Source organism: Salvelinus alpinus, chromosome 6 (genome assembly GCF_045679555.1).
Source record: "Salvelinus alpinus chromosome 6, SLU_Salpinus.1, whole genome shotgun sequence".
NCBI lineage: Eukaryota > Metazoa > Chordata > Actinopteri > Salmoniformes > Salmonidae > Salvelinus > Salvelinus alpinus.
Window position 1 is genome coordinate 42,288,334 of NC_092091.1, and position 21,229 is coordinate 42,309,562.

Here is a 21,229-nt window from a genome sequence, read left to right on the forward strand (position 1 = left end):
AGTTAAATAGCTGGATTATAAGAAAAACAAAGACTTTTGATAAATACAAGATGAGCATGAGCATCATATTGATGATACTGTCTGTCCTGCACACTCAGGGCTTCTTTCAACCTGACTACTTTGGCCACTAAGTGGCACCAAAGTCGTTGTTTTCAATGGCAGCTGATTTCAGCTTATCCAACAGAGAGATGCAGCCTGATGTTATAGGGCAGAATTACTCTCTTCTTTTTGAGTTCATGATGGATCAGACCACAGCAGCACCCCCCCTCCTCCTCACTTCACCTGCTCCAAAACAACATATTCTCCATCTGGCATGTACCACTGAGTGTGTCTAATGTAGAGACTCCACTGAGTCCCTTAGTCCCTCCAAGTGAATGGCCTCACAGTTTTTCTCAATTGGCTTGGCAAAATATGGGAAACAACGTTCCATACTCTCAAAACCATTAGCACATCTGATAAGATACATTGCTCAAATCAACATTTATATCGTGTTAGGTTCTGAAAATATGAAATATACTGATTCATGTCACTGAGGGAGAGAGAGGAATGTATAACGCTTACATTCTGTCCGGATATGTTATTGTTAGCCATCAGGGATCCTATGGGAGGGAAAAAGAGTCAACATGACAGCCGTGAGTTGGGGAGGAGTGAGCACTTTGGGGCAGAGGTCAGGTCAGATGAAGTGAGGAAGAACTTGGTTGGAGCTTTCATAGTGTCCGTCAATCTCTTACTCTGATATTTAGAACCTAACAGCTGGCGCTGCGAGCGGGGTTCCTCACGATTTACAGTCGGACTTGGGATTGCGAATCAGTGAAACAGGCGCCGGCACCAGAAACAAGTTAAGCACAGTTCCTACACCTGTTAACACTCATTCTGACATCTTGGGGAGATGAGAGTCGTAGGCTGAACCAATAATAGGATACAGACCTAGAAACCCTGAGCTTATTCAGCAGTCCCATTGTGTTACGACCGGTCATAGCTTTAAAGAGGGTAAGTCCCGAGCAGGATAGTTCCTGTGGAGGGTAAGTCTCGTAGCTTTAAAGAGGGTAAGTCCCGAGCAGGATAGTTCCTGTGGAGGGTAAGTCTCGTAACTTTAAAGAGGGCAGGTCCCGAGAAGGATAGTTCCTGTGGAGGGTAAGTCTCGTAGCTTTAAAGAGGGCAGGTCCCGAGAAGGATAGTTCCTGTGGAGGGTAAGTCTCGTAGCTTTAAAGAGGGTAAGTCCCGAGCAGGATAGATCCTGTGGAGGTTAAATCTCGTAGTTTTAAAGAGGGTAAGTCCCGAGCAGGATAGTTCTTGTGGAGGGTAAGTCTCGTAGCTTTAAAGAGGGTAAGTCCCGAGCAGGATAGATCCTGTGGAGGGTAAGTCTCGTAGCTTTAAAGAGGGTAAGTCCCGAGCAGGATAGATCCTGTGGAGGGTAAGTCTCGTAGCTTTAAAGAGGGTAAGTCCCGAGCTGGATAGTTCCTGTGGAGGGTGTCTTGGAGGTAAATGGTATGTCCTGAGCAGAATAGTTCCAGTTAGAGGGTAAATCTCGTAGAGAGAGGGTAAGTCCTGAACAAGGTGGTCCTGTGGAGGGTAAATCCCTAGCGTAGTGGTTTATCAGCCAGAACTGTAAGGAGCGTGAAAGTCTCAGCTGCAGTGGCCATGAGGCAGCATAGTGTGTGTGTGGATGGATAAAGTGTCATGCTTGTGCACTAGGATAAAAGGTTGCCTATAAATTCTGATGGAGAGCCATATCCAGGGTTAAAAGAAAAGCAATAAGATATTCGAACGCTGTTTGATTTGGGTGTATTAGCAGTAGCAATAAAGAGAGGTTGGTTTTATGCCCTGTTGGGGCGGGGAACCATGACAGATTATGTAGAAATAGGAAAACAAGTATGAATCATTTTGGTAATGTGTTGTCAACAACTGTGATATTCGAAGCATAACACTGGAATAAGACATTAGGTCATCCGTATTCTCCAGTAATACATTTGCAGACGCTATAATATTGGTTCTAAAACAAGGTATTAAGTGCCGTGGCCAATTTAACAGGCACAAATACCATAACTATTCTCCGGGGAAGTGGGTAGCGCTCCCTTGGGAAATAGTTCATAAAAGCTGTGTACTAGAGCCGGGAGTAAAGACGATCTAAACACCCTGGACACCGTCGGGAGAGGTTTCAGAATAATACCTATTGAAATGGCGACAGATGTCCCAGATTCTCCCTGTAAAGCGGGGCTAGAGGAAGAGAAGATTAATAAAGCAATGGAGGCGCTGAAAGAGGTGCACAAGCATTCTACCAATTCAGCTCGGATATGGGAATTTTTTTAGCAAACTGGATAAAATTGGGCAGCATTTCCCTGCTGACGGAAAATTCCAATCAAATAAAGAACTCAGAGATGCTGTTGTGGTCTGGCACAATGACATCAATGAGAAATGGCAAGCTCAACATACGGCATTTTATCAACGGAAGAGTATAACCGATAAATCCAAAATTAGTAGATGTACTCAGCTGCAAAAAGACTGTGTATGTGAGTACATTGATAGCATTTGTTAAAACTTCTTGCAACTATAGGGGGTGCTGTTCCGCATTAGCATATTTGGGTCTCCAAATTAAACTGCCTCGTTCTAAATTCTTGATCGTACAATATGCATATTATTGTTATTATTGGATAGAAAACACCTTCTAGTTTCTATAGAAGTTGGAATTTTGTCTCTGAGTGGTACAGAACAATTTCTACAGCACTTTTCATGACAGGGTTCAGATTTCAGAAATTTTTACCTCTGATCTGGAGTCTGTTTTTAAGGCGACAGTGAATGCTATGAAGAAACCGACACTGCCTACGTCTTCCTCTGGGTGTCTGTACGTCATCACGTTTTCAATGAAATCGATGGGACATTCACAGCCATTATAAAAGACCAAAATGTATAGGGACCGCCCTTTCTCGTCGTGCGCCTGAAGCGTGAAGGCCATCGGACTTGCCTCATTCCAAATTGTTTTTTAGAGAGTGATATTTCTCCGGTCATGTTTTCAGTCGTTATAGTTGTTAAAAACATCATAATGTAGTTAATTTGAACCGTTTTATAGCAATTTATATCCGTTTAGTGCGATTTTGAGGAATTTCTTTGTCGTGCCCTTTTTAGCTTTGGAAACGTTTCGGGGTGTCGGTCGTTGGTGGTGGACATTTCGAAGGACAGAGGACATCTATCGACCAAAAGACGTTTATAACATAGAAAGGATACATTGCCCAAGAATATGATGGAAGAACAGCTCAAAGTAAACAATATTTAATATGATAAATTGTTGTTCTGTCGAAATATTTTAAACGCATATTTCGCCATTTTGTTTGGTATAGCTTCACCTGGCGAACCCTGTATTGAAAAGTAAGGATAATTTTAAAAATGTAAATCAGCGGTTGCATTAAGAACTAATTTGTCTTTCGATTCCTGTCAACCCTGTATTTTTTAGTCAAGTATATGATTAGCTTTCAATTAAACTAGATCACTCTGATAGATGACGTCAGACATATTGAGGCTTGATTTCCTAGTATTTTTATTGTGTAACCACGGTTTTGTATGGCTAAATATGCACCTTTTCGAACAAACTGTATATGTATGTTGTAAAATGATGTTACAGGAGTGTCATCGGAAGAATTCTGAGAAGGTTAGTGAAAAAATTAATATCTTTTGGCGGTGATTACGTTATAGCGCGCTTTGGCTGGAATCGATGCTCTGGTAACGTTTGCACATGTAGTATGCTAACTTATCGATTTATTGTGTTTTCGCTGAAAAACGCTTAGAAAATCTGAAATATGGTCTGAAATCACAAGAACTGGGTCTTTCCATTGCTATGCTTTGTCTATTTTTATGAAATGTTTTATGATGAGTAAATTGGTCATACACGTTGCTCTATCTAGTAATTCTAGTGGATTTGTGATGGTCGGTGCAATTGTAAACTGTGATTTCTACCTGAAATATGCACTTTTTTCTAACAACACCTATCCAATACCATAAATATGTTATCAGACTGTCATCTGAAGAGGTTTTTTATAGGTTATTGGCTATCAATATCTTAGTTTAGCCGAATTGGTGATAGCACCTGAAGGAGTAAGAAACTGATGGAGTTAGAATAGTGGTGTATTTTGCTAACGTGTTTAGCTAATAGATTTACATATTTTGTCTTCCCTGTAAAACATTTTAAAAATCTGAAATGGTGGCTTTATTCACAAGATCTGTATCTTTCATCTGGTGTCTTGGACTTGTGATTTAATGATATTTAGATGCTACTATCTACTTGTGAAGCTATGCTAGCTATGCTAATCAGTGTGTGGGGGGTGGGGGGTGCTCCCGGATCCGGGGTTAGTAGCCGTGAAAGGTTAATACGGTTAATACGGCCACAGTGAAAGTCACTGACAGTGGTTTCAATGGCCAAGGTAAGACGTAGCGAGGAGAAAAAAAAACGTAGCGGAAAAAAAACATCAAAGAGTAGGGAGATCCCTGTTTAAGATGTGGGGCCGTTGGTCATTGGATGAATGAGTGTAGAGTGGGAATGGAGTCTACTGCATTCGGAGGAAATTCTGCCATGCAAGCAATTGCATCTTTTTCAGAAGAGCAGCAACAAATCCTCTTGAATGCAGCGGAAGAGGAAAATGTTACATAGCAGTGCATGGCCTTGGTTCGATCGATAGTGGTTCATAGAGATTACAGTGTTTATGTGAAGGGAGACGCAGGAGCAAACGTCTCAAACAACTTTTTAATACAGTAGATGCCAGGGATTAAATATCGCAGATTCCTTATGATGAGAAAGTGTCTAAAATTGCCACAGGAAAAAGTATTTTGGGTTGAAGAATCTAAGCAAAATGGCAGGGGGATGGATTCTAAGGTAAGAAATTAAAAATGATATGGCCAAACACTGTTGGCAAACTCAGAAAACCTTGTGGGGTTTTAATCTCATGAGACATTTTATGTTTTTTTGTTATGAAACAGATTTACATTTTGTCGTCTATTCTGAAATAGATTTATAGAATGGACAAAAGGGAGGAGGGGTCACGAGGAATTAGCATTGGGGTTACCAAACTTAAAATGAGCTTTACATTTTGTTTTTCATGAACATGAAGGGAATTGTGGTGCGGTGGTTATGGAGAATCATGGGAAAAAGAGACCAGTAAATCGTTAGACTCGGTGGCGAGATAATGTAGCCGTGTCTAAGGGTAGTACATGCCAAATAAAGGATACATAAACGATGGTGTGGATTAAAACAAACATTTACTGATTGGAGTGAGGACAGTGGATTTACCATTATCATGTTTGGTTTATAATTAATACTTTTGAATAGCTGATTAAGATGTAGCATAGTTAATGCTAACAAAATGTATACTTTCTTTTACAGAAGAGGAAGGGTTTCATTATCTCTCTTTGGAATGTTTCCCGAGACTGTGGTTTTGGGGAGAGCAGTTAGTGATAGGGTTGCAAAGGGTCGGAAACTTTCCGGGAAATTTCCGGAATTTTAGCAAAAATTTTCCATTGGAAGTTAAGCCTGGGAATTTGACTTAAAATCATCATCAAAGTTAGCTTATAACAGTGAACCTTTTTTGTGGGATATACATAAGACCATTCTAGGTCGTGTGGCATATTTTGGTTAAACTATCCCCAATTCAATGTAATTACAACCCTCTGCATGCACAATGCATTCTTCCATCACATGTACAGCTGATTCTCAAGATCTTGCACACTAATGTGATGCTATTGAGCCCACACTACTACACTGTCTGAGCCAAGGACTACAAGCTTTCTGTTAAGTTTTGATTACAATACTGGGTGGGGTGAATATATTTTATATGACATACAGTGGGGAGAACAAGTATTTGATACACTGCCGATTTTGCAGGTTTTCCTACTTACAAAGCATGTAGAGGTCTGTCATTTTTATCATAGTGTAACGACCCGGTATTGTGTTCTGTGTTTGTGGGTGTGTTATGGTTCTCATGGCTACTAGCAGGGGTTAAATATGTCAGGACAGATGGAAAGGTTGGGGGGGTATGATGGGTAATACCGCGGGATTTGGAAATGCATAAATAGGGATTACTGTCTCATTGTTCTCTCTCTTCTGTTCGGGCCTTGATCTGTTCATATGAGAGTGACCCTTAACTCAACATGTATAATTGTGTACGTTCGGCATTTAGCGGCGTGGGCTGTGGCCTGAACAATAGCCCAGTTTAGGAATAAACCTGTGTTCTAACCTGTACACCTAGAGTCCGTCTCTTTCCTCTTTAATGACCCAGTCGGGTCATTACATTGGTGTCAGAAGTGCTTTCGAACTACGGGATCGAGACTAGGCGAGTTAGCTGTTCAGTATAGGCCGGGTTGGCTTTAGCGTGACTCGCATCTACGGTCATGATGCCTGGGGCGAGGCGGAAAATTAAGGAAGAGTCGGACAAAGTGTCCGTTGTGGGCTCGGGGGTACCCGGTCGGGAGGGTCAGGCGGCGACTGCCGTAGAGGGGCTTGAGAGCCACTTGGCGGGAGTTAAATTGTCAGTCAGCAAGATGGCAGAACTGGCGGGTTTTCCTTCACATCGCTCGAGAGCAGACGTCACGGCGACGGGGATATCGACGTCACCGGGTGCGGAAATGGCTGGGCCTGCTTATGTAAACAGAGATGGCAGCGACCTATTGCCATTAGCCACGGTAGCGGCTAAACTACCAAAGTTTTTTTCACTCAATTCGAGTTGTTGGCTAGAGCCGGGAGGTGGTCTGACGAGACGAAAGCGTTACAGCTTGCCCTGAGCCTGGCGGAGGAGGCGTCGGAATGCCTGCTAACGCTAGCCCCGAACGATAGGGGCGACTACGGTGCGCTAGTGGAGGCATTGGGGGGCCGTTTCGGCAGCGACGCGCAGCCCAACATGCTGCGGATTGAACTGTGTAACAAAAAGAGACTTCAGGGGGAATCATTAAAGGCGTTGGCAAGTGGTATTCTGAGCCTGACCAGGCGGGCTTATGCAACTATGCCGATTGGGGTGCAAGACGAGCTGGCACGGGACAGTTTTATTAGAGAGCTCTCTTCCACCGAACTGGGTAAGCATGTTCAGATGGCGGACCCACCATCTCTGCGGGCTGCAGTGGAGATAGCCAGGAAGAGGGAGCTGATCTGGGGTGAGGGAGTGAGAGTGGAAGTCACCAGTCAACCAGAGGTGAGAGCAGCGGTGGCTGGGGTGCCAGGGGTCACAAAACCAGAGTGGGTTGACGAGTTGGGCGGGCTAGTCAAGACTGCTTCGCTTGTCATGGAGAGGGGCTCCAGGCAACGTCGCAGTGTCAGCTCAACTCCTATTGTCTGCTGGGGTTGTGGCCAACCTGGCCACATTCAGCGGGAGTGTGGCAGATTCCCCCGTCACCAGGGAAACGACAACGGGTTCTCGCGCAGGGGGCAGCGCGGGCCCACCCCCCCGCCCCCGAACCCACTGTAAGCAAAGGAGGTACCCAGCAGCGCAGACAAGAGGGTGGGGACCTGCTCCCCCAGGGTGTAGCTGCCGCCGTGTTTCCTAGTCCGGTAGTTGTGGTGGGACGTACCACCGTTGGGGACTTCTGCAATGTCATCGTCAAGGTAGAGGGGGTGGAATGTTTGGCCCTGGTCGACACGGGCTCTACAGTAACCCTGGTGAGACCAGACATACTACCTGTTGGGGTGCGGGTGGAGCCGACCCTTGTCCAGCTACGGACTGTCACGGGGGAGCTAGCCCCCATGTTAGGGAAGTGTCAGCTATCTGTGACTCTGGGGGGGAGAACTGTGGGGTGTCCGGTGTGGGTAACAGCGGTGCAGGACCCCTGTATACTGGGAATGGACTTTTTGAAAAACTGTGGGGCTCAGTTGGACTTAGCGTCAGGCACTTTGAGGCTGTCGGGGGGGCCCACAGTGGGAATGTCGCCTTCGGGAGGGCCAGCAGGGGGCAGGGCTGTCCCTCCGTCTTCCTCCAAGCTTGCAGAAACTCCACCGGTCATCCCGGCTGCTCCCTTGGTCGTTGTGCCATCCCAGCAGCTGTCTCCGGCGGCGACGGCCTTCACTCCCCATCATGGTGCAAGCACAGGCAGCCCAGTAGCCCAAAACACACTGGCTCCTTCAACCCATCAGCCCGACGGGGGGAAGGAGGAAGCTATCGACGCCGTCGAGGCTGTGTGGCTGAAGAACTGTCAGGGTCTGGATGAGGGACAACAGAGACAGTTAAAGCAGCTGCTGTTGGACTTTAAAGATAGCTTCGCTTGGGGGGAAGATGAGGTAGGACAAACGCACCTAGTTCAGCACGAAATAGACACTGGGGACGCCCGACCCATTAAAATTCGGCCCCGTCGTATTCCCCTTGCCAGGAGGGAAGCAGCAGACACAGCTATTGTTGACATGTTGCGGGCTGATTTCATTGAGCCATCAGATAGCCCATGGTCCGCGCCGGTCGTCATGGTGCCTAAGAAAGGGGGTAAACTTAGGTTTTGTGTTGACTACAGGGGCCTAAATTCTGTCACCACTAAAGACTCTTATCCCCTACCGAGGATTGATGAGTCGCTAGACCACGTGAGAGGGTCCTCGTGGTTCTCCTCCCTTGATCTGCGCAGTGGCTACTGGCAGGTGCCCCTCTCGCCAGGGGCACGTGAAAAAACGGCCTTCTCCACAGATAGGGGCCATTGGCAGTTCAAGGTGCTGTGCTTCGGGCTCTGTAATGCTCCTGCCACCTTTGAGAGGCTCATGGACAGAGTGCTGGCGGGGGTTCCGAGAGACGAGTGTGTTGTGTACCTAGACGACATATTGGTGCACGGCACATCGTTTGAGGGGGCACTGGGGGCAATTAGGCGAGTGTTGGAGAGAATCTCGGGGGCGGGGCTAAAATCACATCCGGGAAAGTGCCATTTCATGCAAAGGGAGGTGGCGTTCCTGGGGCATCAGCTGGGTGGTGAGGGCATCAGCACGATGCCAGACAAAGTAGAGGCTGTGAGGGGGTGGCCAGTTCCAGGGGGGAAAAAAGAGGTTAAGAGCTTCCTGGGGCTGGCATCCTACTATCGTAGGTTTGTGAAGGGGTTTGCGGGGGTAGCTGCTCCTTTGAACCACCTTCTCAAGGAGGACACTGTTTTTCAGTGGACCGAAGAGCACCAGCGGGCGTTTGAGGGTCAGATTGCCCGCTGGCTGGAGGAGCTGCAACCCTACGACTTCCAGGTGGAGCACAGAGCCGGCCTTCGCCACAGCAATGCAGACGCCTTGTCCCGCCGCCCGTGTGCTGAGGATGGCTGTGGGTACTGCGCCAAACGGGTGGAGCGAGAGAGAGAACTGTGCAGGGAGGAGGGAGTCACCGCCACGGTGAGTCAGCTGAGTGTGACAGAGTGCCGGGAGTTTGAGGCTGTGGACGTTGGGTAGTGGAGGCGTCGCCAGGAGGAGGACGCAGAGCTGCGTCCTGTGCTGCGGTGGGTGGAAGAGAGAAGACGACCGCCGTGGGGGGAAGTAGCCCCTCTATCACCAGTCACCAAAGGACTGTGGGCTAAATTCACAGTCCTTAGAGTGGCTGAGGGAGTGCTCCAGAGGGGGTGGAAAAAGCCAGCGACTGGAGAAATTACGTGGCAGGTAGTGGTGCCCAAAAGGCTGCAGGGGAGCGTGTTACAGCAGCTTCATGGGGGAGTAGGCGCAGGGCATTTTGGGGTCTCCAAAACGTTAAAGCGCATGCGTAAAGGCTTCTATTGGGCAAGGCACAGGAGGGATGTTGAGGACTTTTGTAGGCAGTGCGACGAGTGTGCTGCTAAAAAAGGACCTCCAGGTCAGTCACACGCCCTCCTACAACAATTCCCAGTAGGGGAGCCCATGGAGAGACTGGGGGTAGACATAGTAGGGCCGTTTCCAACCACAGACAGCGGTAACAGGTGGATTCTAACCGCCATGGACTACTTCACCAAGTGGCCGGAGGCTTACGCTCTCCCAGACCAGGAGGCGGGGACAATAGCTGATGCGTTGGTGGGGGGAATAATCAGTCGGTTTGGGGTGCCACAGTCTATTCACAGCGACCAGGGAAGAAACTTCGAGTCACGGGTGTTCTCAGAGTTGTGTAGACGGTTAGGCGCGGAGAAGACGCGCACTACTCCGCTTCACCCCCAGAGTGATGGGCTGGTGGAAAGATTTAACAGAACATTAGCACAGCAGCTGGCCATCGTTACCTCAAAACACCAGAGAGATTGGGACACCCACTTACCGTTTATTCTTATGGCGTGTAGGTCGGCTGTTCAAGAATCGACTGCGTGCTCCCCAGCACTACTAATGTTAGGTCGTGAGTTGCGCACCCCAGCCGAACTGACGTTTGGCCACCCTCCTGATAATGACGACGGGGTTTTGCCTGGCCCGAACTATGTGTGTCGTCTGCAGAACCGGTTAGAAGCGGCTCACACCTTCGCAAGAGAGCAACTCGAAAACGCAGGGGTGCGCCAAAAGCGCCACTACGACTCGCGCGCTAGGGGGAGGCACTTTGGAGCGGGAGAATGTGTGTGGCTTCACAACCCCACGCGCAAGAAGGGGCGGTGCCCAAAGCTGGACAGTGCATGGGTGGGGCCGTGTCTGGTGATAGAGAGAGTGGGGGAGGTGACGTACCGGGTGGAGGTTCCCCCACGGAGCAGGAAGGTGGTGGTCCACCGGGATCGATTGGCACCCTACAGAGGGAGGAAAACGGTAGGGAATGGGAGTGAGGGCTCTGATGTGAGCCCACGGGAACAGTCTAACGAGGAGACTCTAGCACAACCTGAGCCTGGGGAGGGGGCTGCTTCTTCGGAGGGCGCTGGAAATGACATTGGGGCAGAGGAGCGTTCTGGGGGGCCACCGCTGAGAGTCACGGGGAGGCCCAAGAGACTGATGCGACCTCCGGGTCGTTTTAAGGATTTTGTTGTGTAACCCTAGGGGCTAGGGTTTAGAAAGGGGGGGGCTATGTAACGACCCGGTATTGTGTTCTGTGTTTGTGGGTGTGTTATGGTTCTCATGGCTACTAGCAGGGGTTAAATATGTCAGGACAGATGGAAAGGTTGGGGGGGTATGATGGGTAATACCGCGGGATTTGGAAATGCATAAATAGGGATTACTGTCTCATTGTTCTCTCTCTTCTGTTCGGGCCTTGATCTGTTCATATGAGAGTGACCCTTAACTCAACATGTATAATTGTGTACGTTCGGCATTTAGCGGCGTGGGCTGTGGCCTGAACAATAGCCCAGTTTAGGAATAAACCTGTGTTCTAACCTGTACACCTAGAGTCCGTCTCTTTCCTCTTTAATGACCCAGTCGGGTCATTACAATAGGTACACTTCAACTGTGAGAGACGGAATCTAAAACAAAAATCCAGAAAATCACATTGTATGATTTTTAAGTAATTAATTTGCATTTTATTGCATGACATAAGTATTTGATCACCTACCAACCAGTAAGAATTCCGGCTCTCACAGACCTGTTAGTTTTTCTTTAAGAAGCCCTCCTGTTCTCCACTCATTACCTGTATTAACTGCACCTGTTTGAACTCGTTACCTGTATAAAAGACACCTGTCCACACACTCAATCAAACAGACTCCAACCTCTCCACAATGGCCAAGACCAGAGAGCTGTGTAAGGACATCAGGGATAAATTGTAGACCTGTACAAGGCTGGGATGGGCTACAGGACAATAGCCAAGCAGCTTGGTGAGAAGGCAACAACTGTTGGCACAATTATTAGAAAATGGAAGAAGTTCAAGATGACGGTCAATCACCCTCGGTCTGGGGCTCCATGCAAGATCTCACCTCGTGGGGCATCAATGATCATGAGGAATGTGAGGGATCAGCCCAGAACTACACGGCAGGACCTGGTCAATGACCTGAAGAGAGCTGGGACCACAGTCTCAAAGAAAACCATTAGTAACACACTACGCCGTCATGGATTAAAATCCTGCAGCGCACGCAAGGTCCCCCTGCTCAAGCCAGCGCATGTCCAGGCCCGTCTGAAGTTTGCCAATGTCCATCTGGATGATCCAGAGGAGGAATGGGAGAAGGTCATGTGGTCTGATGAGACAAAAATAGAGCTTTTTGCTCTAAACTCCACTCGCCGTGTTTGGAGGAATAGAAGGATGAGTACAACCCCAAGAACACCATCCCAACCGTGAAGCATGGAGGTGGAAACATCATTCTTTGGGGATGCTTTTCTGCAAAGGGGACAGGACGACTGCACCGTATTGAAGGGAGGATGGATGGGGCCATGTATCGCGAGATCTTGACCAACAACCTCCTTCCCTCAGTAAGAGCATTGAAGATGGGTCGTGGCTGGGTCTTCCAGCATGACAACGACCCGAAACACACAGCCAGGGCAACTAAGGAGTGGCTCCGTAAGAAGCATCTCAAGGTCCTGGAGTGGCCTAGCCAGTCTCCAGACCTGAACCCAATAGAAAATCTTTGGAGGGAGCCGAAAGTCCGTATTGCCCAGCGACAGCCCCGAAACCTGAAGGATCTGGAGAAGGTCTGTATGGAGGAGTGGGCCAAAATCCCTGCTGCAGTGTGTGCAAACCTGGTCAAGAACTACAGGAAACGTATTATCTCTGTAATTGCAAACTAAGGTTTCTGTACCAAATATTCAGTTCTGCTTTTCTGATGTATCAAATACTTATGTCATGCAATAAAATGCAAATTAATTAATTAAAAATCATACAATGTGATTTTCTGGATTTTTGTTTTAGATTCCTTCTCTCACAGTTGAAGTGTACCTATGATAAAAATTACAGACCTCTACATGCTTTGTAAGTAGGAAAACCTGCAAAATTGTCAGTGTATCAAATACTTGTTCTCCCCACTGTATACGATTTTTTTGTTAACTAGTAGATACTAGTCTAAAGCAAAGAGTGTTTAAATCATTTATAACTTATTAAACATTTCTGCTAGTTAGTTTTTGCTACCATGTGGGTTTTAGCTTGCTTGAGCCTGCTAACTGAGGAGTGTTAATTCACCTGTTTCCATACATGTTTAATTTTAAAACATTTATCTTACAAAGGAGTTGTTAAATCTAAATGCTTAAATATTTATCTGTATATGGAATTGTATTGGTTTAGTTTTTTTTACAAATTTGAATCTTTACAGGAAAATGCCACTGGCCCTATCTGATGTGTGGAGACATTTCACTGCAGCTAATGTAGAAGGAAAAGCTGTGTACATTTGCAAATACTGTACCAAATCATAAGTGAAGAATGCAACAAAGATGCAGAATTATCTGGCCAAGTGCATAAAGTTCCCTTAGCACTCACAACAAGCAACCTCTGACAAAAGTCCCTCTACTTCTATTTGAGGTGAAAATTATGAATCAGACACCTTATCGATAGCAACAGCTCATGGTCCTCCTGGAATCAGAAGTTTTTTTTGACTCAGTGGAGGAACGTAGTCAGAGAAATGCTGATGAACGTCTTGCTCGAGCTGTGTATGCAACTCGTTCACCTCTGATGCTCACAGGCAATGTGTATTGGAAGAGATTTCCGAATGTTCTTTGCACAGCATACACCCCTCCAACCAGACATGCTTTATCTACTCATTTGCTGGATGCAGAGTTATTATTCCTTTGTGGGAAAGGAATAATTAACTACATCATCTCCACCCCTCAACCAGTAGTCTACAAGAGCACAGACATAAGGGACAACAGACACACCGGTCTCTTCATTGCAGATGAGCTGAAGGCAGTCATCAATGACCTTGGATCACAGAAGTTATTTGCACTGGTGACAGACAATGCTGTGAACATGAAGGCTGCTTGGTCTAAAGTGGAGGAGTCCTACCCTCACATCACACCCATTGGCTGTGCTGCTCATGCATTGAATATGCTCCTCAAGGACATCATGGCACTGATGTCCTTGGATACACTCTACAAGAGAGCCAAGGAAACTGTTAGGTATGTGAAGGGTCATCAAGTTATAGCAGCAATCTACCTCCCAAGCAAAGTGAGAAGAATAAGAGCACCACATTAAAGCTGCCCAGCAACACCCGTTGGGGTGGTGTTGTCATCATGTTTGACAGTGTCCTGGAGGGGAAGGAGTCTCTACAAGAAGTGGCCATATCACAGTCTGCCGATATGGACAGCCCCATCAACAGGATCCTCCTGGATGATGTATTTTGGGAGAGAGCGGTAAGCAGCCTGAAACCTATAGCAGTAGCCATTGCACAGATTGAGGGAGACAATGTCATCCCGTCTGATGTTCAGACTCTGCATGCAGAGGTAAGAGAAGAAATCCGTACTGCCCTGCCCACTTCACTGTTGCTCCAAGCAAAGGAAACTGCAGTTCTGAAATACATCAAAAGGCGTGAAGACTTCTGCCAGAAACCCATACACGCCGCAGCGTACATGTTGGACCCCAAGTATGCTGGCAAGATCCTGTCTGGTGCAGAGATCAACAAGGCGTATGGTGTCATCACTACCGTGTCTCGCCACCTTGGCCTGGATGAGGGCAAGGTTCTTGGCAGTCTGGCAAAGTACACTTTCAAGCAAGGGCTTTGGGATGTAGATGCAATATGGCAGTCGTGCAAATATATCTCATCAGCCACTTGGTGGAAGGTACTTTGTGGATCTGAGGATCTTTCCCCTGTTGCCTCCATCATCCGCCAAATCTCACCAACATCAGCCACCTCAGAGCGCAACTGGTCCTTGTTTGGGAACACACACACCAAGGCACTCAACAGGCTGACTAATACAAGGGTTGAAAAATTGGTGGCCATCTGGGCAAATTTGAGGCTTTTGAGCCTGACAACAAGCCATCCTCAGCAAGGTTGGAAAGTGACAGTGACGATGAGGCCTCAGAGTCTGATGTTCAAGAGGTGGACATTGAGGAGGTCCAGGGAGAAGACATGGAAGCCTGAGAGGAAGAAACCAAAGCTTTAGTTTCTAGACTATCATTTTACAGATGTTGAAAACGTTTTTGGGAGATGCGATAGATCATTGGGGATCATTCAATATTCCCTTTCTTTTGTGGTTCAGTGTAATCATCCCATGTGAATAGTCTTAAAACTTCTTCAGGAAGGGTTTATTTTTCTCCATTTCCGCCTGACAGACGTGCCCAAAGTAAACTGGCTGTTGCTCAGGCCCTGAATATGGATATGCATATAATTGGTACCATTGGAAAGAAAACACTCTGAAGTTTGTAAAATTATGTAGGAGACTATAACACCATAGATATGGTAGGAGAAAATCCAAAGAAAAACCAACCGGAATTCTTCATTTCTTTGAGAGGCCATGCTCTTCCAATGGAACGTATAGGTAAAAGAATGTAATCTAGCTCCCAGTATGCAATTCCTATGGCTTCCACTGGATGTCAGTAGTCTTTGTTCAAGTTTTCAGTATTGTTTCTTCCCAAACAAGGAAGAATAATGAGTTTTGATACAGGGACATAGACTTAGAAATCAGTGTAAGCGCGTGATGAAGAGGACACGCACCTGCTAATATCGTTTTCCTATTGAACATACTTCTTTCCGTATGAAAAATGATAGTTTAATTACATTTTAGGGTATCTGAGGATTAGATAGAAACGTATTTTGACTTGTTTTAACAGTTCCTTTCTCTGCATGATGAACGAGTGGATTATTCAAATCGATGGCGCCAACTAAACAGACCTTTTGGGATATAAAGAAGACAAATAAAGACAAAACAACACTACATGTTGTAGCTGGGCCCCTGTGGATGACAAATCAGAGGAAGATTTTCAAAATTAAAGTGAATATTTAATCGCTATTTGTGAATTTATGAAACCTGTGCCGGTGGAAAAATATTTTGATGTGGGGCGCTGTCCTCAAACAATCGCATGGCATGCTTTCGCTGTAAAGCCTACTATAAATCGGACATTGCAGTTAGTTTAACAAGAATTTAAACTTTTAACCAATATAAGACACCTGTAAGTACATACATGTTTAGTGTCCATATTTTTTATGATTATTTATTTGAATTGCGCGCCCTCCAGCTTCACCGGTAGTTGTCCCGCTAGCGGGACGCCTAGCCTTAAGAAGTCAATTCGTAACAATTTTTAATTTTTTTTCCTATTGGAAGGATTTAATCATTTGCAATTATTACTTATGATAAGGTAAAAGGTTTATGTTTCTGTCTTCATATTATATGGTAAATATATCCAAAACATCTACATTTAAATGGTGTTAATATTAATGATCATATATTCCCGTTAATTCCCATATTTTCCCGTTAATTCCCATGGAAAGTTTCCACCTCTGAATATTCCCCAAAATGTGCAACCCTAGTTAGTGATATTCGGCAGTTTAAAGTATAAAAGTCTCCGGATTAGTCCATAGAAGGTGCTCCCAGATAAGTAATGCCTGTTCACATGTGTTTTTTTGACCTACGGTTTACTGCACACATACTACTGTAGTTATGAATATTTGTTATTGGTGGTAATACCATAGGATTTATTGTGAGGGGTCTTTTCAATTTGCTTTTAAACTGGGTACATAGAATGATGGAAATGTTTGAAATGTTTTGAAATGTTTTTTGAAGGACAGTGAAAGATAAGGGAAAGGAAATTCTTAATGGTGTTGAATGGCCTGTGTCTTGACTTTCTGGTGAGGCCTGATCAACCTCATTAGAAATGATCGAGACAGGTGGGATTTAACTTCTTGCAACTATAGGGGGTGCTGTTCCGCATTAGCATATTTGGGTCTCCAAATTAAACTGCCTCGTGCTAAATTCTTGATCGTACAATATGCATATTATTGTTATTATTGGATAGAAAACACCTTCTAGTTTCTATAGAAGTTGGAATTTTGTCTCTGAGTGGTACAGAACAATTTCTACAGCACTTTTCATGACAGGGTTCAGATTTCAGAAATTTTTACCTCTGATCTGGAGTCTGTTTTTAAGGCGACAGTGAATGCTATGAAGAAACCGACACTGCCTACGTCTTCCTCTGGGTGTCTGTACGTCATCACGTTTTCAATGAAATCGATGGGACATTCACAGCCATTATAAAAGACCAAAATGTATAGAGACCGCCCTTTCTCGTCGTGCGCCTGAAGCGTGAAGGCCATCGGACTTGCCTCGTTCCAAATCGTTTTTTAGAGAGTGATATTTCTCCGGTCATGTTTTCAGTCGTTATAGTTGTTAAAAACATCATAATGTAGTTAATTTGAACCGTTTTATAGCAATTTATATCCGTTTAGTGCGATTTTGAGGAATTTCTTTGTCGTGCCCTTTTTAGCTTTGGAAACGTTTCGGGGTGTCGGTCGTTGGTGGTGGACATTTCGAAGGACAGAGGACATCTATCGACCAAAAGACGTTTATAACATAGAAAGGATACATTGCCCAAGAATATGATGGAAGAACAGCTCAAAGTAAGCAATATTTAATATGATAAATTGTTGTTCTGTCGAAATATTTTAAACGCATATTTCGCCATTTTGTTTGGTATAGCTTCACCTGGCGAACCCTGTATTGAAAAGTAAGGATAATTTTAAAAATGTAAATCAGCGGTTGCATTAAGAACTAATTTGTCTTTCGATTCCTGTCTACCCTGTATTTTTTAGTCAAGTATATGATTAGCTTTCAATTAAACTAGATCACTCTGATAGATGACGTCAGACATATTGAGGCTTGATTTCCTAGTATTTTTATTGTGTAACCACGGTTTTGTATGGCTAAATATGCACCTTTTCGAACAAACTGTATATGTATGTTGTAAAATGATGTTACAGGAGTGTCATCGGAAGAATTCTGAGAAGGTTAGTGAAAAAATTAATATCTTTTGGCGGTGATTACGTTATAGCGCTCTTTGGCTGGAATCGATGCTCTGGTAACGTTTGCACATGTAGTATGCTAACTTATCGATTTATTGTGTTTTCGCTGAAAAACGCTTAGAAAATCTGAAATATGGTCTGAAATCACAAGAACTGGGTCTTTCCATTGCTATGCTTTGTCTATTTTTATGAAATGTTTTATGATGAGTAAATTGGTCATACACGTTGCTCTATCTAGTAATTCTAGTGGATTTGTGATGGTCGGTGCAATTGTAAACTGTGATTTCTACCTGAAATATGCACTTTTTTCTAACAAAAACTATCCTATACCATGAATATGTTATCAGACTGTCATCTGATGGTTTTTTTTATAGGTTATTGGCTATCAATATCTTAGTTGAGCCGAATTGGTGATAGCACCTGAAGGAGTAAGAAACTGATGGAGTTAGAATAGTGGTGTATTTTGCTAACGTGTTTAGCTAATAGATTTACATATTTTGTCTTCCCTGTAAAACATTTTAAAAATCTGAAATGGTGGCTTTATTCACAAGATCTGTATCTTTCATCTGGTGTCTTGGACTTGTGATTTAATGATATTTAGATGCTACTATCTACTTGTGAAGCTATGCTAGCTATGCTAATCAGTGTGTGGGGGGTGGGGGGTGCTCCCGGATCCGGGGTTAGTAGCCGTGAAAGGTTAATTCTAATATGAATGAGACACCAGTCTCTAGTCTATTTTACCATTACCTTATGGGATACCATTATTTCATTATGGAATTATCAAGAGTTAAAATTCTAAGTTGATTGGTTATTCAAATGTGTTTATTTTTTATTTAACATGCAGTGTTTGTTTTTGAATCACGATGTGAATCATGTGTTCAAAGGGGAAATTACCAGTTCCCTGGGGCCCCGGCCCTTTGGTAAATACACAAATGTATTTCGTTCAGTCTGCATATAGAAGGGAAAATATATGTTAATAAGGGTTGACAGTTACACCAAATGGATGAGGCCTGATCAACCTCATTAGAAATGAGTGATATGTGTATTGCTGATTTCATTTTTCCCTTTGTTTCAATAGAAATTTCACCAGATTGGGTCTGGGGTTAGAGTTCTAACTCCCTGATCTGGCAACTCTTCGGAGAGGTCGCCAGTAAAATAAGGGAGTATGAACCAATTTTGAAAATGGTTTCAACAAAAACAGTATGTGGTTATGCTCTTTGACATTTGTCTTAGAGATAATGATATTAAGAAAATTGACAATGTAATAACTTATCATACGGTGAATGGATGGTCTGGATTTCCAGATTCAGAAGTGTCTTAATCTGTTGTTTTGCTCTGTCCTCAAGTTATGGCAAAAGTGGCGTCAGATGGTGTCTTAAACCTGTTTGGGATAGGGGGCAGTATTTTCACATCCGGATGAAAAGCGTGCCCAGAGTAAACTGCCTGCTACTCAGGCCCAGAAGCTAGGATATGCATGTAATTGGTAGATTTGGATAGAAAACACTCTAACGTTTCTAAAACTGTTAAAATAATGTCTGTGAGTATAACAGAACTTATTTGGCAGGCAAAACCCCGAGGACAAACCATTCCGGATTTTCTTTTTTTTAAGGCGACTGTGTTTTCTATTGGATTTCTATGGGTAACTAGATTTATGAGGCACCTGGTTGCAGTTCCTATGGATTCCACTAGATGTCAACAGTCTTTAGAAATTGGTTGATGTTTTTCCTTTGAGAAATGAAGAAGTACGGCTGTTCAGAATGAGTGTCAAGCCAAGTGTACTCTTCTGTTTGGTGTGCGCTCCAGGTCATGCGCTCCAAGTTGATTTTATCCACTATTGAACACAGTATATTCCGTCTTAAATTTGATCAATTATTTACGTTTTAGGATACCTAAAGTTGGATTAGGAAAGTTGTTTGAAATGTTTGGACCAAGTTTAAAGGTAATTTATTAGATAATTTTTAGTCATGTTGGGCGAGTTGGAACCGGTGTTTTTCTGAATCAAACGCTCCAAATAAATTTACATTTTGGGGATATAAAAAAGGAGTTTATCGAACAAAAGGACCTTTTGTGATGTTTCTGGGACATATTGGAGTGCCAACAGAAGAAGATCTTCAAAAGGTAAGGCATGAATTATATCGTTATTTCTGACTTTCATGTCGCACCTGCTTGGTTGAAACATGATTTTCATGTGTTTGTATGGTGGGGTGCTGTCCTCAGATAATTGCATGGTTTGCTTTTGCCGTAAAGCCTTTTTGAAATCTGACATTGTGGCTGGATTAACAAGAAGTTAAGCTTTATTTTGGTGTATTGCACTTGTGATTTTATGAAAGTTAAATATTTCTAATTATTTAATTTGAATTTCGCGCTCTGCAATTTCACTGGATGTTGTCGAAACGTTCAGCCGTAACAGGTTAATGCATGGAAGGAATAATTTGACCACGAACAGTGTGTGAACCTCAAAACCCTCCCTAACCGGCTGAAGAAAGAGCGACAAAGGCATTCAATATGACAGTGACTTTTTACACTCCTATCTGTGACCTGAGTCCGAGCCATCAACCTGGGTACGGGCGGCAGGAGTGCGCCATAGGTCCTGAGACCGTGCATGTGGAGTGAGCATGGAGAGAGATCACGTTCAAACTCCTCTCATGCTGCTGGTGTACTGGTTGGAAAATAGACCAGACAGAATGGTGGTGAGAGACTCGTGTACGTGGGAAAAACACATTAATTTATCTGGATATTGAAATCGGGACATTATCAAGGGCTATCAAATGTGACAGGCAAGAGTTACATATGCCGTTGGGAAGATGAACTGTAACGCTATCTGAAGAAGAACCAATGAAGACACGCTAGAAGGATAAGTGCCGGGATCAGGGGGGGTCAACAGTGCCCGCAATTGTTTAGTTGGGTTGTCAGGTTTATTGACGAGGTTTGCACACTGCAAAATGTATAGTAATTAGACTAAGAATGCATTGAGATACCGATCTGTCACTACCATGCCACTCGCGACAGGAAAACAGGGACAAATGGTGGTTGTAATGTTGAAGAGTTACTGTATTACCGGTAATATCTGGTCCCGTTTATAAATGTACATTCTAACCGTGAGGGGCTTGAATTGGAGTGATAGACTCAAAGTAAAGCACTAAGGACCGTCATTCTAAATTTGGGTAAGATCATTTATAAAATGTTTTAATTATGATTTGGATAAAGCGAGAGAGCGCTACTCTCAAACTGTGAGGGTGGGTGCACTGTTCAAATGTATTGGGTCTAGGGAGGGTTTTTCTCCCATGAAACCTTATCTTTAAGTGTCCTCCGAGAGGGAGGTTATTAGAGAACTCACTAGATGATAGCTTGAGTGAACCATGAAGGGCTTTTTGTTTTACCATGTCATCAGAATTTTTATGTTAAAACGCATCACTACATATAGATTGCTGGATTATACGGTACACTTAACTGCATTCAAGGCTCATAGTCTGTGACTTGCGTTAACACCCAATGATGAAAATGAAGGAGACAGGCA

The 21,229-nt window shown here is 44.4% G+C and overlaps 1 protein-coding gene across 1 annotated transcript in view; it reads right to left on the minus strand.

Annotated features, from left to right (window-relative positions):
* LOC139578720 (3',5'-cyclic-AMP phosphodiesterase 4B-like) overlaps positions 1–21,229 on the minus strand; it is a 313,071-nt gene that overhangs the window by 202,521 nt on the left and 89,321 nt on the right. The window lies entirely within an intron of this gene.